The sequence below is a fragment of the Nicrophorus vespilloides genome, unplaced genomic scaffold (genome assembly GCF_001412225.1).
Source record: "Nicrophorus vespilloides isolate i.1.1-1 unplaced genomic scaffold, Nicve_v1.0, whole genome shotgun sequence".
NCBI classification, from domain to species: Eukaryota; Metazoa; Arthropoda; class Insecta; order Coleoptera; family Silphidae; genus Nicrophorus; species Nicrophorus vespilloides.
This window is the reverse complement of record NW_017098695.1, coordinates 15,970-34,162: the sequence shown is the minus strand read 5'-3', so window position 1 is coordinate 34,162 and position 18,193 is coordinate 15,970.

Here is an 18,193-nt window from a genome sequence, read left to right as displayed (position 1 = left end):
AAGAATTCTTAAAAAGTAATACTCAATGTAACTGTTATTAATTATATAATTGTTTGCTTATTGATTGTTTTTTAACAATATTCTTTCATAATTATTTATTTCAATTGAAAATTTAATATATTTTTTACTAGAATGTAATTTGAAACATCTAAGTTTTATTGTATAATTAGAAAGTCAAAATTCATTAAAGAATTCTTAAAAAGTAATACTCAATTTAACTGTTATTATTTACATAATTGTTTGCTAATTCATTATTTTTTTTAACAATATTCTTACATACTTATTTATTTCATTTGAAAATTGAATATATTCTTTACTAGAATGTAATTTGAAACATCTACATTTTATTGTGTAACAAGAAAGTCCAATTAAGTATATAATTGTTTGCCTATTGATTGCTTTTTTAACAATATTCTTACATACTTATTTATTTCAATTAAAAATTGAATATCTTCTTTACTAGAATGTAATTTGAATCATCTACATTTTATTATATAACAAGAAAGTCCAAATACATTAAATAATACTTAAAAAGTAATTCTGAATTTAACTGTTATTATTTACATAATTATTTATTTCAATTTAAAATTTAATATATTTTTTTACTAGAATGTAATTTGAAACATCTACGTTTTATTGTATAATTAGAAAGTCCAAATTCATTAAAGACTTCTTAAAAAGTAATACTCAATTTAACTGTTATTAATTATATAATTGTTTGCTTATTGATTGTTTTTTTAACAATATTCTTACATAATTATTTATTTCAATTGAAAATTTAATATATTTTTTAGTAGAATGTAATTTGAAACATCTACGTTTTATTGTATAATTAGAAAGTCCAAATTCATTAAAGAATTCTTAAAAAGTAATACTCAATGTAAGTGTTATTAATTCTATAATTGTTTGCATATTGATTGTTTTTTTTAATAATATTCTTACATACTTATTTATTTCCTTTGAAAATTGAATATATTTTTTACTAAAATGTAATTTGAAACATCTAAGTTTTATTGTATAATTAGAAAGTTCAAATTTATTAAAGAATTCTTAAAAAGTAATACTCATTGTAACTGTTATTAATTATATAATTGTTTGATTATTCATTGTTTTTTTTAACAATATTCTTACATACTTATTTATTTCAATTGAACATTGAAAAATCTATATTTTATTGTATAACAATATTTCATATTGGCAAAGAGATATAACATTTGATTTTATTGATTAAAAATAATATGAAGACTTTTTATTGGTATACCTTTGTTCAAAAGCTCATGACAAGTTCTATTAATATCTTAATGTAATGTTTACTAAAATAGGTATAATTGCTAAGAAATTGCATTTAAAAAAGTATATTACTTTAATAAATATTATCGAAGATTTATTTTATTTAATTACATCCAATTTAAACTTTTTTTGCCCCCAAAACACACTTGAATTTGTAGTTAAACTTTGCACTTTATTGGAAAATAATTAAATTAATAAATTTTCAAAAATTTTACAAAACAAATCATACGATGACATAAATGTTGGCATGCAAGACTACATCTAACTAATTTAAATAAAAATTATATTTTCGTTGCGTATTTTTACCTTTTAAAATAAGTATTAATTCAAAATGTTTGAAGCGGTTCAATTAAACACTTATTACACAATACATAATTGAACACTAAAAATTGCACATATTGATCACTGAACCATTTTTTTGAAATCGCTTCCATCGATTTTTTTATTTCATTTTCGATCACTCTCACATTAATTACGCGAGAATTTCACTCTTTGCATGGGACGCTGTGCGTGTGTTTGTAAATGTTGTTTTTTTTTTTCGTCGTTGTTGTATTATGTATGTATATGTGTGCATGCATTTCTATTTTTTACGGACAAATGCAGCCGAACTAAGCAATCACTGTCACATTTCGCGCGATCCGGGGATGCGTGATTTGTTATATTTATATTTGCCGTTGGTTTAACATTGTATTTGTCAAAATAATTTTAATCTGCGCATTCGATATTCGCACACACACACGTGCATGGGATAGGATATTTCGCGAAAACAAATACATTTCCGCGCAAAAAGCACCCGATTTCCGCCTAAAGTACAATAAAAACGAACAAATCGAAATCAGGAGAGTCGAGATGCCGCGCGCCCGAAGGATCATCATTCCATCGAGATCTCTTTCGTTACTGCCCGTCTTTTGCATCTTCAGGAAAGACTTGGAGATGGAGATGGAGATGAAAAGGAAGAGAACCGGTCGCATGCATTGTTGTGCGTTCCTTTTATTTCCAGCAACTTGTTAAGATGACCAGCGGTCAATGGGGGAAAGGCGACACAGGGAAGTCGGGAAAGGTCATCTCGGTCCCTCCGATGACGTGGCCAGCATCCCTCCGCATCTTCCTTTCTTCTCTACGCTGGACGAAGGAAGGAAGGAAGGGTCGCTTCAGAGACTCGTGTGAATCTTCAGCAGGTTGAAGGACTCGGACATGGTAATGAGTTCGCGACGCTTTTATATGCAGATTAATCAGTTTAATACATATTCAACGCGCATTCATTACGCGAACGATTCTCGCATTTTCTCACAGAAATCATCTACGAACACCACATATTCCCACAAGTACGAAGTCTATTGAATTCCTCCAACTTTTGTTAATGCATTAATTATGCATTTATTTATACAGCAATGCACAACACTCTTCGAATACCATCCAAATAATTCCATTTAATTAAAATTAAAAAATTAAAATTTAATAGAAGATTTCATATATTTAAATACTAATAACAAATTGAATGTATTGAAATTTTTTACTAATATAATTGTACAAAAATAAACATATTTACATATTTTTTATTATAATTATTAGTTGTTAAAATCCAAAAATGTTCTAAGATTTGCAAAAATAATAATTATTCAACGTATTAGTTTTATTATACAATTATACAAAAAAACATATTTAATATTAGATTTACAGAGCAACGTAATTATGAAAAATGTAATAAATTATTGATAAATGAACATATATATTTTCATTTATTAATATTTCTTGCAACAGTCTACCAATAAACAAAAGTTTCACTGTATTTAATTTATGTTTGTGTAGTATTTTCTTATAATTCAATCCAACTCTTTTGAAGTCGTAGTAAGGGTGAGAAACCGGTCGGTATTATAATGCGTTTCACCCAAGAATGACCTGTCACGAATACGATTAAGAAAGCTCAGAATTAGCTCTATTCTATTTTCTTTTAACAACTATAGTATGCTCAGCAATCATTCATTGCTTTGTTATTGTAATAAAAAAAATTGTATCAAACTTATGCATACTGAAAAAAGTAAGATTTGAATATGTTTGAGCCGTTTATTTAAAAAGTGGCCTAAGTCAATTTTTTAATTGTTGTTAACTATCATAAACAATAATTTTCGCTTAAGTATATTTAGAGTATATGATAATTTGTAATACATACATTTTCACACTTAGTTCAATAATTAAAAACATTATTTTGAAAGTGGCCTAATTCCACTTCATTATTGGTAATATCTAAAAGTGCAGATCTTCAAATTTCTGAAGGCAATTTTAATTATTTAGTAATAATTAATATTAATAGAATGGTAATGACCTTATTCTAATTGAAATAAAATAAGAGTATTTCATATCAACAAGATTTTAAGAGGACGCAGTTTTTAAGAGGTTAAAGAATTTGAATGGAATAATAATAAATTAATTACATATGCAGCATTTTCTAAGGTAACAATCGATGAGAAAGCAGAGTTTAAGATGTCGGATTTGTTACTTAAAAATGTAGGAAAAATTACAACATCGAAATACAAGAACATGATAGACTTACCACGATATATAAAATGCACTAATTGCACATTGAATTTCCATCCACCGTATTCTCCAGCGACTATTACCTGTTTGAAGAGCTAAAAAGAATGCTCAATGGAAAGAGATTTGGCTCCAATGAAGAAGTGATTGCCGAAACTGAAGCGTATTTTGAAGCCAAAGACAAATCGTTCTACTAGAAAGGTATAGAAATGTTAGAAAGGAAACTATGTTGATGAACAAAGTCGAATATTGCCCAAAAGTTATTGTTTTATTAGTCAACCTACAAACTTATTGAGTGAGGTGTTACCATTTCTTCAAATCCCTCCCGCATACATAAAATGTAGATGAGCTGTAAATTTAGAAGATTTCCAGAATTGTATAAATTTTGTTTTTAAAGTATTGTAAGTGTTGCAATATAAAATTAATTGAGTATTGTTTCAACAATTTCAACTATGTGAAATATACTTGAGCTCTTTCAAATTTCATATATTTGTAGTAAGAAAACACATATTATTCACTTAATAATTGTTAATAGACTTAAGCAGTGTAAAATAAAGTACTAATTTATTAGAAAATTAAATCAGTAGGGAAAGTAATAACATAATACGTAGAAGTAATAATCAAATAATTGTGTATAAATATAACGGATTGGTGTTTTTGGTATGAATATGTTAAAACAATGAACAACCAAATATTCTCTTAATACCATTGACAATTGATATTATATATTATAATATTATTTTAATACCAAATGTATAAAATTAATTAATTAATTAATTAATAGCTAATTATGTTTGTTCAATTTCAGGTTTGCTAATCTTCCGTTGTCACAGCAACTAATCGATGTAAAACAATTGTCTTTGTTTCGGATGGAGAAAGAAACAAAAGAAACAAAACAAAACAAAGAAAAATGCATACACCAGACAAATGGATAACCGCCTGTCCGTGGTCCGCTCATCTCTTCCAGCGCATTGAATCTATCTCTGTTCTTAATGAATAGAAAATCAAACGGATTTTGAAATGTGTTTCGCGTTGAAACGATTACAACAAAGCCGTTTAGAGCGATGGCCCGGCCAAACGTGTACTGCTACTCTGTCAACGGCAATTTCTAAAATAAATTGAATTCATATACATATATATACTATATATATATATATACTATATATGCAATATAAACATGAATGCACGAAACCGAACTCGCTTTCTCTCATATACGCTTCAATCCTACCCTTTTCCAAATCGAATCCAGAACGTGATGATTGGCTTTACAAACATGACTTTAGATCGACCGACTTAAACATGTCGATTCCATCAATCGATTTCAGAATTATTTTAACTCTAAACTAATTTTATATACTATTTTTTGTATGTCGTTATAATAGATATAATTATGCTTTATTATTATGCCATCAGACTCTGGACAAGTCGTACGACCACTTGGACAAGTTGTCAACTATTCAAACGAATTGTTCGTAGTGTGAATACATTACAATTCAGAATCAATGATTTTTTTAAATTAAATAAACCTGTCTTTCGTCTATATCGAAAGCTCGACAACCGAAATCCCGACTGTATCAAAATCCCGACAATAACGCAAATTTCTACAATAACATTTTTAAATTATTTCGGAGCGTAGTCACCATGTGCTACATTTTTATTATTAATAACAAGAAATTATTATTAATTTATTTGATTTTGTTGAATTATTCATAATAAACCTTAACAATATGAAATAATCTCAAATGCAATAACAATGTAATAACAATTTAAAAGTGACTACACTCCAGAATAATTTAAAAATGTTATTGTAGACATTTTCTATATAGTCGGAATTTTGATACAGTCGCGATTATGTTTGTCGGGATTTTGATATAGTCGGGATTATGGTTGGTGGGATTTCGATTCAGTCGGGATAGTGGGAATATATTACAATTGAGAATAAACAACACTAGTTTTTGAACTTCAAACACATGGAAAATTAGATTTAATGTAAGATATATTTCATTAGTTGATACTATTTATTGTAATTTGTTCATGAAACTATAATATTTAAACGAAAAAATATTATTATTTATCTAAACGAAACATAATCTTTACTAATAAACAAAACATAGAACTAATTACATTATACTTTGAATCACTCAAAATTAGAAAAAATATTAACTTTGTTATAATGCACTTGAATATCGAAAATTCATAACTTACTTTTACTTTACTATTACTTAGTTCTTAGTTGGTATTAGTAATAAATGAGTCATACCAATAGATTTGTTTTATAACTGTTTGCTAAACATATATTCATTTTTATGTACTTGCAGAGGACATTGAGCGTTTTTATATAATAAATAAACCAAAACAAAAAAAATGCATACACCAGACAAATGGATAAATAGTAAAGGTCTAATTCTAGAATTGAATAGGGAATATGTATTTGAAATTCTAACAAAATGGGACAGAGCAAAACTCTAATCTCATCATTATCTAGAATCGCTTCGTCCTGGCCACCTCTCACACCCCGGTTGTATAGTTCCTCCCATCCCCCGCATCGTAGCCGCCCGGGGCCCCTTAAACCCCTTCGTACCCCCGCATCTCTAGGGGCCCCTCACGAAATTGCCTCGGTCTTACGCCATCGCACCCGACATTATTTATGCATTTAATTTTCCTTTATGTTCGGCACAGACCGGAGTTTTAATTATCAGGAAAAGGGGACTCGTCCTTCCTCGTCCTCTCGCTCCATCCCATTTATATACGCACTCCCTCTTGTTCCTCCTACTTACTACTTGAAAACCCGGACTCGATCCATTCTCCCTTTTCCTCCAGCTAAGATGAACTTTTGGGGTGCGCATTCCGCGTCCGCTGACCCGCATCACTCATTTCCCTTCGTGTTGCGTTGCCATTCCGAGCTCGAGCCAAGTTTAATTGAAACGGAAAATTAATTTCTTTGTTGCTCGCACACAAAACTTTCCTCTTTCTATTAAATGTCTTTGCAATTGGTGTCTTGCGTGTTCTGTTAATGAAACGTTTATCACAACTGAAATTTAGCTGACATTTAATATTCTGGCATAAGACATCTGCGATATTCAAAATACTTTATTCGTATCCAACCAGAAATGTATTAAACCGACTTACTAATAACCTATCTTATATTTAAATTTAATATATACTTTTTTTAAATTTAAATTTAGTACAAATATTGATTACATATTGTTCGTGGAATTAGCCAAGTTTTACCTACAACCATATAATAGTCACACCAATTCTAAGTCATTTTCTCTATGTTGATACGTGTATCTTATGGTCCAAAGAAAACACGATAAAATGAATCAAAATCTGTTCAAATTTTAAAGTTTATTATAAATGACAATGTCCATTATCGTTTTTATTAACATTCTATTTATTCGTTTTTATTAACATTCTGTTTTTAACATTTTTGAGGAAACATAAAGATTGGAAACAACTGTCTTATATTACGTAAAAATTAAAAATAATTGTCTAATAGTATCTGATTAGAGGATGAATAAACATTGCTATTTGTGGCTATGAGTAAATAGATGTGAGTTGAGTGTTTGGAGGATTTCGAGTTATCATCGTTTTCCTCTTTGGAATGGACTTGACAGAAGAAGATAAGTAATTCTAGGATTGCCTTAGAATATACTCGGCTCAGAAACAAAACAGTTACACCTGGAACAGCTCCTGTTGCCGTGACAATAGTATGTATTGAGAGGCAGTGATCAGTTTGACGGATTAGGGCCGATTGACGTTTAATGTCGGCTGCGACTAAGACGACTTCGACATCCCTCTAATCTTTGAACGTCCAGACACACGCAAACAGAGGGAGAGAGAGAGGTATTGTTAACAAACGTGCTGAATGCACAGCTCCCACTGTTTTATTGGAGTGTTGTTCTGTATACGTAAGGTTCTTGATAATTTATCTCTGGGTCTAATAATAATGTTGTAATAAGTACGGAGAGGGTAAAATGTGTAAATGGCGGAAGATAATTTCCGACGGGCCTGCAAAATAATGTAAGCAAAGCGAAGTCGGGCTTGAATAATTTAAACAAAACCTATTAAAACTAGGTCCATAATTCCATATTTCGGCCGAAAACTCCTCTGCCGCCGCCGCCACCGCACACACACACATATTTATATATATATATATACATGCTTGCGACGGCGGTGGTTGCTAAAAGTCGATACGCCCGCATCTGGCGGTCGCACGATTGGCGGAGGCGGCGGTCACGTGACGGCGACCCCCGTTTCGCCCGCCGCCGCCCCGCGACCATCGTCCAACTTACATTTCACTGAGTTTTCCTCTTTTGGCCCCGTTCGCAGCGCCGAAACAACCACCTGCGAGACGCATCCATCCTCCAACCGCCCCCACGCGCATTTCCCTACACACCGCAATAAATTCCATCTCTCTCCCTCTCTCGCAACAACACCGCCTCTCTCTGTTCTTGTTGCAAGCCGCACAAACTCACACACAACACAAACACACACAAACACACACGGAAGGGGAAAAAACGCATTCCATTTTTGTTCCTTTTTCGAATCCAGTTTGGGTTAGGTCGCGGACGCTTTCACTGGAAAAAATCGTCACAATTTCACTTTTTACCCAACGCGCCAAAGCACACGTGCATCCCCCATATCCAAAACAGAGCAATTTCTTTGCATTCTTTTTTTTTGTGTGACTTTTCTTTTCAACCTTGCCACCTTCTCATCGATTTTTTTTCCTGTGTACCACTCGGATTAGCGATGGTGGCGGAGGCGGCGGTGGTGGCGTCGTCGGTGGCTGTGCCACAACACAGCACACATGAACCAACAACGTACCTGTTGGTCAGTCGGTGGGCCGATTACTGGCCACTGGTCGGGCACATAACATTATAACAAGCCGATCATTGGTTCAGATTAGCCCTGGGCTCATTATCACCTCATTATATTGGGGGGTCAGTCGACAGTTCGATCATCTGTTATTGTCATAGCAGTTTGTCGGCCGCCGCCAGCCCCTACTTCCTTTCCGTTTCCAACTTCGATCATCTACCTCTCTATCTCATTCCATATCCTTAAAATTATCTTAATATGTACCAAATTTATTTACGTACATATTTTAATACTTTCATCAAATGTTTGCAAATTAATAAGAAAATAACTTCAGCATTTCTTATTTTTTATATTTACTCATATACAGATTTTGATTACATTGTTATATCCAACCATTATTATTGTAATTGTTATTATTAGTATAGTGTATTAACGAACTAGAGACATCCACGGCGTCTCTTAGTCGCATTATTATATAAACATAAACATTAGCATAAAGGAATCTCTACTGTGATTCCAGTTCGATACACTTTAATATAAACAAAGTGGACCAAGCGTAAACATTCCCATCGATACACCTATACCTTTATACCGAATTCAAGACCTTATTATAAACACATAAAGATCGTTACATGTACAATCGTAATCGATCATCTTTTTCATATAAACAAATGCATAGGAATTTGTCCCGGTCTTATAATAAACAAGACCACCGAGGCCGATTCCCGTGGGAACGCTTAGTCATCAATATAATCAAACCCTACTCCCGATCACAACTCCCATCCCGTATTAATAAGAATTAACTTTGTAAGTAGAATAAGTATTTAGAATTAGTCTCAGTAAAACGCTAATATAACGAGCATAGTCTCATAAAATCCTAAGATGAGTATAATCTTAGTTAACCTTTCGAAGTAACTACATTGTCTTGGAAAGGACCCCAAGAGTACCAATTATAATAAACTTGTTTTAAACCAATTTAATTATTTAATTCCCAACTACTGAAACTCCACAACGACAACACCAGACAATATTCCACTGTGTCCAGAATTCCATCCTTGGGACACGACAACATGTTATAATTTTGTCCTTCTAATATTTAACACCTAATAGATTTATGACAGAAACACATTTACATTAATTTCTAAAAAAATAAAATAAATATTTATAACATATTAATATCATAAAAAGGCAGAAAGACCTATGAACAGTAGCTCTTTGCAGCAAATCAATTTAGTTTTACTTTTCTTATTATGTTCTTCATCTTCTACTTTATATTTGTCTACAATTCCACATTCTATAGTTTGATATGATTTGATACTGTCGTAGGCTCATTTTTTTTTAATTGTTTCTCTATTATACACAGAAAGATAAATTAATAGAAATCAATGTAGTTTACCTTTACGTTGGTGAAACGTATAGAGTTAACATTAATGATTTGGGTATGCGAAACTGTTATTGTTGATTAGTAATGAGATATATAATTCAGAAATAAATTATATGCGGATATAAGAGTTGAAATAAATGTGTAAGCTTTTTTTGAACAGAAAATAATGATTTGAATAATTTCGCCGTTTTCAAGTTGAAAATTTTCCTGTCCGTCAGGTTAAATTCAATAAAGGTAGCTTCTGAACAGATAATCAGGACGTAGATTATTCGCTCCACTTTATAATATGAACAGGACTCAACCATCTGAAACTTTAACATGATGCTGCGCATTCACTATTTTCTGTGAAAATGAATAAACTTTGATGTACGTTTAGTTTTTGGATATTAATTAGTAATGCACGACCGATATTTTAGTATGAATAGGAGACGCGGCATGAAAAGAGGTTTCGCTCTTTTGCTTTTCTTGCGCAAGGATTGTCAATTAGTAGTTGCAGAACATACAAGGATAATAAAAGGTCGATAGTCTTTTTAACCAATTCAAGGCCAATAAATATGTTTAAATATAAATAAAAGGGAAAACAGAAACGATGCGGAGAAAAAGGAAACGTGTTATGATTCTCGTTTTTCTTTTCGCTTCAGTCTGGGGGTGGCCGGCGGATATATAAAACGTTAATGAAGCGAAGGCAGCTATCGCAAAATACAAGCTAATGTTGTAGAAATCCTTGGAGAGATAATTAAAGTCTGTCGCCAGCTAACGAAGCTAAACACACACACACACATACACACATACATTAATCACCGTCGACCCTTTAAGGGACGGGGAGAGGCGGCTATTCCGCCGCCCCCGTTTCCTAGGCTCGCCTAGTCTACACCCCCGAAACCGCCGTCGCGTTCAGTCCGCTTCATTCCCCTCCCTCACCATCATTCTATCCCTTTTCAACTTTCTCTCTTTCTCTCTCTCTCTCTCCATCCACCCCTCTATCTTTCCACCTCTTTTTACCGCAATCCATCTCTGTCTATCCACGACCGAACCCGTATAATTATGCACGGTGTGTTTGCCATGCCGTGATTAGATGATAGCGGCGGATTGAATTCCCCAAAAACAAAACGAAGATATACAAAAAAAAAAGAGAAGCAAAATCAAAAATAACCCGCCCCCTTCCCCCGTCAAGTTATTCATTCGCGTGTTCTTCCGCGGATGTCAACCGGAAAAAATCGGCCACATTTGATCGATCGCAACGGCGTGAAATAACCGACGCCGCCGCCTCTCACCGCATTATTAATTTGCCGACGTTGTTTAATGTTTATTATTACCAATCATCTACGTTTTCATCCGCTACCCGAAAGGCCTTTCAATTCCGCAAGGCACAAACCCAATTATTTCAATTCAACCCTTTCAATTCCAGCTCCCTCCGGTTTTTATTATTTGGAATCAAGAACGCTCATTAACCACCCTCGATGATTGGCTTAAGCAAACCACCCAAGATTTGCTTGGTGTTAAACAAACCGTAATCAGTTAAAAATAACAATATATTTCATGAATCTGGAAAGCTAGAATCATGGTACAATTAAAGAAATTAAAAGTGTACCATGCATATACCAAGTAATTATAAGATTTGAAGATAATAATAATTAAAGTAGCTTTACTTGTATGATGTTTTTTTTTAAGTCTAAATTTGAAATTTTTTTTTTTTAAATATTTCAGTACAAAAAAAAAGCTGACTTTTCTCATGGGACAACTAAGAATAATTTAACATCTGTGAAAAAGAAACATTGGAGACGTATATGACTTCTGTTTTAGTGGAACTTTGTAGGTGGAACCCGGAAAATTGTATGCAAAACGCGTATAGATTTTTTCATTTGCGGGAGGGGCGGTTGCCGCGGCGGCGGCGGCGGCGGGTTCAGCAACGTAGAGCGAAGTAAATGCAATTTTGAAAACTAGCGGCACGTGAATAATGAAAAATAATGGTGCATCAGTCGCGGCCGTGTTTATATCATTAAATTTGATGGAAGGCAGGCGTAGGCAGAGGAGGTCGGGGCGGCGGCTGTGTAAACCCCCCTCGCAATTCCCTGAAACCCTCAATTCCGGTGTACGGCTTTTTGCTAACGTTTAGGCTTGATTCCTTCGAGCTTCATCCTCCTTTGGAAAACGAACGTCATTAATCTTTGTCCTCGAAAATTAAAGGAGGAATTCCTTGTTTAGGGTCAACTTGTTATTTTTTTTTTTTAATTCGCTTGAAACATGTTGTTATGTACTTTGCAACAACGCCGAAATATTAATCCATTAGCGTTTCGGTTCTTTTTTTTTTATAGAAGCTTTTTAAAATCCATGTTGGCATTGCATGTTTTGACTACGTACAAGTTGCAACCCCAAAAAATAATGTTTTGTTATATTTTCAACACATATGTAACAGATATTTTCAATTTTGAGGAATTCGATCTATGATGATGTAAAACCATATTTCTTAACATACAACATTTTTGATAGGAATGTTTGTGAGACGAACTGAACAAACTTGATTATACAGAAATACAAATATTAATCTGACTGAGGTCCATTATTAGTTATAATGCAATAACTGCAATTAAGTCTAAATAAATTAATATAGATCATTAATAATAATTTAAAGATCGAATTAAAGTCTTAATTAATTTTTAATTTATTATTATTATAACATTATGTTTTTTTAATTGCTTATAAAGGGTGTCCCAAAATTAACGCAAGATTTTAATTTACCGCCAATTGTGCAGTAAAGTGTTGGCAACCACAAAAAAAATCACAATCTGAAGACTAAAAACTGTGTTTTTTATTTAAATCTTGCGTTAATTTTGGGTGACAAAAAATATTATTCTGTTTTATATTTAAATACAGGTAAACGTCGTTTTACGCCGAGGTTCCGTTCCTATAAAAGCAGTCGCAAATCGAATCGGCGTAAAATGAACCCATATTTACAGTGAGGTAACTATAGGGTTTAGTTCTATATAAGTGTAAAACCAACAATTAATAAGCGTTATTTCACAGCGGCGTTATTGTGAATCGGCGTAAGAAGAGAAGAGAATAATGTTGAAAAACGTTACGTTACATTTAAATAACGGTTGCGAAACCGACCCTTGATCATTGTATTTGCAATGCTAATATCTACACATTAACGTTTTCTTCCAGAATCAAAAAAAGAGGGTTAATACGTTTTCTTTTCTCAACTCTTCATCTTCTATTATTTAGAACGAAACTGGCCTTGGAGGGTCTTCTGAATCCGAATTTAAAAGTTTAATGAGATCGCGGGATTTTCATCTCTCACGAAAACTGGTTTTTCTCGCTCATCCCTCGACTTGAGAAAAATGAATCGCGCGAAGGAAAGAACCAGTTCTATTTCGACTGCTCGAACACAATAGTCGGCGAATTACTTTGCATCACAACATTCGAATCATATATGCAAAATCGTCAAGTAACCGTCATCCTTGGACGTTATTCTCACGGGTTAAATGAAACGTGTCGATTTTCGAAAATTTTCAGCTTGTTCTTCCTTTTTGGCGTACGTCAGATTGGATTTACCACCATTTTGTTGCAGGGGTCGCACGTGTCGGAAATTATCCTGAAATGGGCTGATTTATTGTGGGACTAGGGGTCAGGTTAACAAGGGGGACGGGTGTTTATTTTTTGCTGCTTGGGGTTGATTCCGATACGGGACAGGGCGTGGCGCGTGTCCTGAGAGGGTTCTTACGACACGCGCGCCCTTTTGTCCCATAATGGGACCCCGAGACACACACACTTCATGGCACGCGTCTATAGGTATTAAGGATGAAAGCAAACCAATTGCAGTTAAATTTAGCGCATAGAAAATCAGTTTAATTTAATTAAAATTTTAACTATTTTGTTGATGTAGAATTTTGAAAACTATTTTATTTTATATAATTTAATTAAAGTTAAGTTATTAAATAAATCAATTTGTAAGTGGCTTTAATCACAACATACTCATTAATTAAATTATTTCCAATCAATATTGGTTAAGTTAAATATATTTTTTTTGTAGAAAGTTAATGTTAAAGTTGCTAGCAGTTTATTAAAGCTGTGAGAGTATAGGTTGAATAGTAAATGCATACATTTACTAATTTGAAGACATGAGATATATTCGAAAAACCTCCGAATAATAAATATTCCGTCTCCTCCGGATTTTGAGTGATGATGCTTCTTGTCACATGATAGATTTGTGGGTTTATTTCGGTCATGTTTAATTAATTATATCAATATTGATAATGTTTGCGTTTCGTAAAGGGGACATCATGAAATTAAAAGCTTAAAATGCGTGGGTGAGTAATTAATAAAAAAAAGAAAGAAGGAAATAAAGCTACGTCTGTTTGCTGGACAAATATGGACACAGAGTGGCTATTTACAAAATATAAAATATCTAAGGTCCACTCGATCTTAACCCTTTTTCCGCGTCCCGCAAATGGCCGCACTTTGGCCACTCGTGCACCAATTGTGCAGCCGTCGCCGCTGCCGCCGCCGCCTCCTCCACCTCCGCCGCCTCTCATTAATCACGACGATCCACGGCACTTCTGGATGTCAAACGCAGGTCGGCTCTGAAGAGCTGCTTCGAGGGGCTTCCATCTAGCTAATTGCCGACGAAACGACGTTTTTAATTAATGGACCTCATTCTACTTTCGTCATCATCATCATCATCGCATTCTGAATAATGATAATGCGTTCATGGAACATCGGCTTCGAGGAATCGAGTCTAAGCACAAATATTTGCTTCTTCTTTAAACTTGTCCGGTTTTATCTTTCTCTCTTTTTTCACGCATCTCCTGCAACCGTGGGATTAGGATGACCCTTCAGTCAAAGTTCAACCGGACATTCAAAACCCGCTCATATAGGAGCACACATCTGTCGCTCTCCGAGTCACGTCTTCTCTCATCCCTCGTCTTCTCACATATCCACAATAGTACAGCTCACCTAATTAAACTATTACATTTCATGCATGAACATAACTTTATAATATTTTCTACCCACTTGATCAAAATAAAAAGCAAGTCTTATGTTATTTCAATATAATAGAATTTACATTTCGTCAAGAACTTTTACCTACATTCTAAATCATTTCTAACCAACTATGACAAATATCAATATCTATGTGTATTTTATTAATAGATTGGTTTCTCAGGAAGGATATGTCCTGTATTTAATTTCTGAAAAAAAAATACGCGGGTCTAACAAAAGTTCGCTTAGTTTTTTTCTGAAAAAATAAGTCTAAATATGTCAAATTTTAAGAAGATCGGTAAGAATGGATAGGAGAAAATGCAAGATTAGTGATGTAATGATGGTAGAAATTTCACCACCAACACTGCAAAACATTGTTTTGAATGTCAAAATTCATCATCCCTTATGACCATTTACAAGTGGTTTCGAAGATTCCAAACCGAGCATTTTTCTGTTGAGAACAAATCTCGTGATGGTCACCCGGAATTTTTTACCGACGACACAAATGTAGCCCAGATGAAGGCAAAAATTGACGAAGATCCAAGAATGACACATGAAATGGTAGATGATGAACTGGGCTTGAAGAAATGTACCGACTTAAGAAATGTAAATTATGTTGAGAAATTACAAAAGGATGAAAATTAAATATATTAATAATAAAATTGTTTTTTTTTTCAGTCAACTAAGCGAACTTTTGTTAGACCCCACGTAACTAAATTAATGCAATCAATTTATCGAAATAATTTAAATTTAATTAAACATTAAATAATACAAACAAACGACAAAAGTATATGAGTTTTAATAATACATTCAATAACATGGATTAATTTAATCATTAATACAAATGTATGGTAAAGAGTGATAGAAATTCAACAAAGTATTGTGTAGAAATGCGAATGGAGGAGATTATGTCCATTCTATGGAAATTAATAGGACGTACGAACATATGAAACCAACGAATTGCATTGGAAGAGTGCACATTATTCAAAAGTGTCCTTTGAATAGTACGTCTGATACGAGATTTGCATAGTAAAAGCGACGCGTTTCCTTTTTTTATGCAATATCTATTCTATACATTCGTTACACCTAGATTGTATATAAACGCTATCATGAATTTGTTATGACAGATAGTTAATCAACTAACTACGTTGTAAAAATCGTAACTAATCAATAGTACTTGTGGATTATCATTTTATATTAACATTGTTTAATTTTTACAAATCATATTATAATATGTTGCTCTAAATTATAAATGTAAACCGGAAAAGTACAATCAAATTTACTTACATTGATTGTAAATGAAAATTATGAATTGAAATAGCAGTTAAAATCGAAATACAAACTATAACGTTCTTATAATGTATTTTGAATATTATTTAGTTGATCCCTGTAAATGCGGATTTTGCTGTGTTCTGATTTATTCAGGGTTGTTGCTCGTTTTTCAGCGTGCGAATTCCGAAGCACTGAAAGGGGGCTAAATAAAATGGGGGATTTCTAAATTTGATGTTGATGTAGGTCTGCTTTCAACTGCGGTGAATAAAACATAAGATTCGCGAAGGTTCCTGGATAATTCAGAGACCGACCTACCTAAAACAACCAATGAAATAAAATTAAAGAAACATATACACACAAGAAACACATAACAGAAAAAACAAAGGATAATGCATCATACAGAACACATACATCGAGATTGGGCCAAAACTTCCATGAAGATTATTAATATCTTTTTATCAATGTTTGATTTTTCTATAAAAAGTTTGTTTCTTATGTGATTATTTAACGTTTTCGTTCTTTTTTTTAGTAAAAAAAATTGTGTTCACAAAACAAATTTATTTTTGCAATTTATGAACAAATTTCAAGAATTTTCATGGTAAATTATGAAAATTCATTGAACTTAGGTGCGTAATACTTTCAAGATTTTTTTGTATATCTGTTTTAATGATGCCCAAAAAAAAAGTTATGGAGAGTTGTATAAAAAATAGTCTACTATTGTTTTTCAGCTTCTCTTCTGACCTTTCATCTGTGTTTGTGTTTCGTGTTTTGAAAGGGAGAAAAAGAGCGGTGAAAAAAAAAGAAGAGAGTTTCCAGGGCAGCCCGGTTAATATAATTTTTCCGATGCGCCGTTTAATTGAAAATTGACAAGCGTTTAGGATGCGCCGGATGCATCGCTCCATGCCTCGATTGCAACCACCCCCGACCAACCAATCCGTCCTTTCATACAGGGCAGCCCTTCGTCTCTTTCCCGCGCAATCTGCATCCACCACCCCTCCCAAACATATACCTTACGTTGTTTTACCGCCACAGCAATCCGCGATTCATTTTTCCACCCAATTTTTTACTCAATTGTTTACTCTTTTCCGTCCACTTTCACTCTCTCTCTCTCTCTCTCCCATCTCCAGCAAACTCTCCCTCTCGCACATACTCATATTTTTTTCTTTCTGCAATGCAATGTTTTTACTCTGACTCCCCCACGCGATCCTGGATTGTTCCGGGGTAGATGTGTATCGGCGGCAAAAATTAAAACTAACGAAATACGCGCTCCCCCCGAAAAAAAGACACAAAAAAAGGAGAGTAGAATCAGCAGCATAACAAAGCCGCCGCTGGTGCTGCCACCGCCGAAAAACAACGTTGTCGGTTGTTTCAAGTTGTTTTTGTAATGGATTGCGGTTATTGAAAGGGGGGCGTCTGCATGAAATAATCCAATTATCGATTCTCCTCTTCAACTCTCTTCCTCTCTTCGCTTTACCTTTTCATCCGTACACGCACACACATATTTGGTATTTCGTTTTCGGTTCTGCTCTTTGTTTTCGCTTTATTTATTTGTTTTTCTTTCGATTTTGCTTCTCCGATTGACCTCTCCCTCTGCATCCAATTTCATTATCAACGGCCGACAACAACGACGACGAGAAATGATAGATACGGAGGGAGCGAAAATAGATTCGGAAATGCCTACCTCAACTGAATTAATGAATCTGATTGCATTTCATTACGCAAATTTCGCACGCACTCTGCAACTTCCACTTTTTATACCACTTCGCAAATTTGACATCAATGTGGTATTATTGAAATACATTGTTTCTTGAACGAATTATTCATATATTAAATTTAGTTTAACAAATTTGATTTTAAAACACTATTATATCTATTTATACGAAATTCAGTAACCGTTTGCAATATGTGATTTTGAAT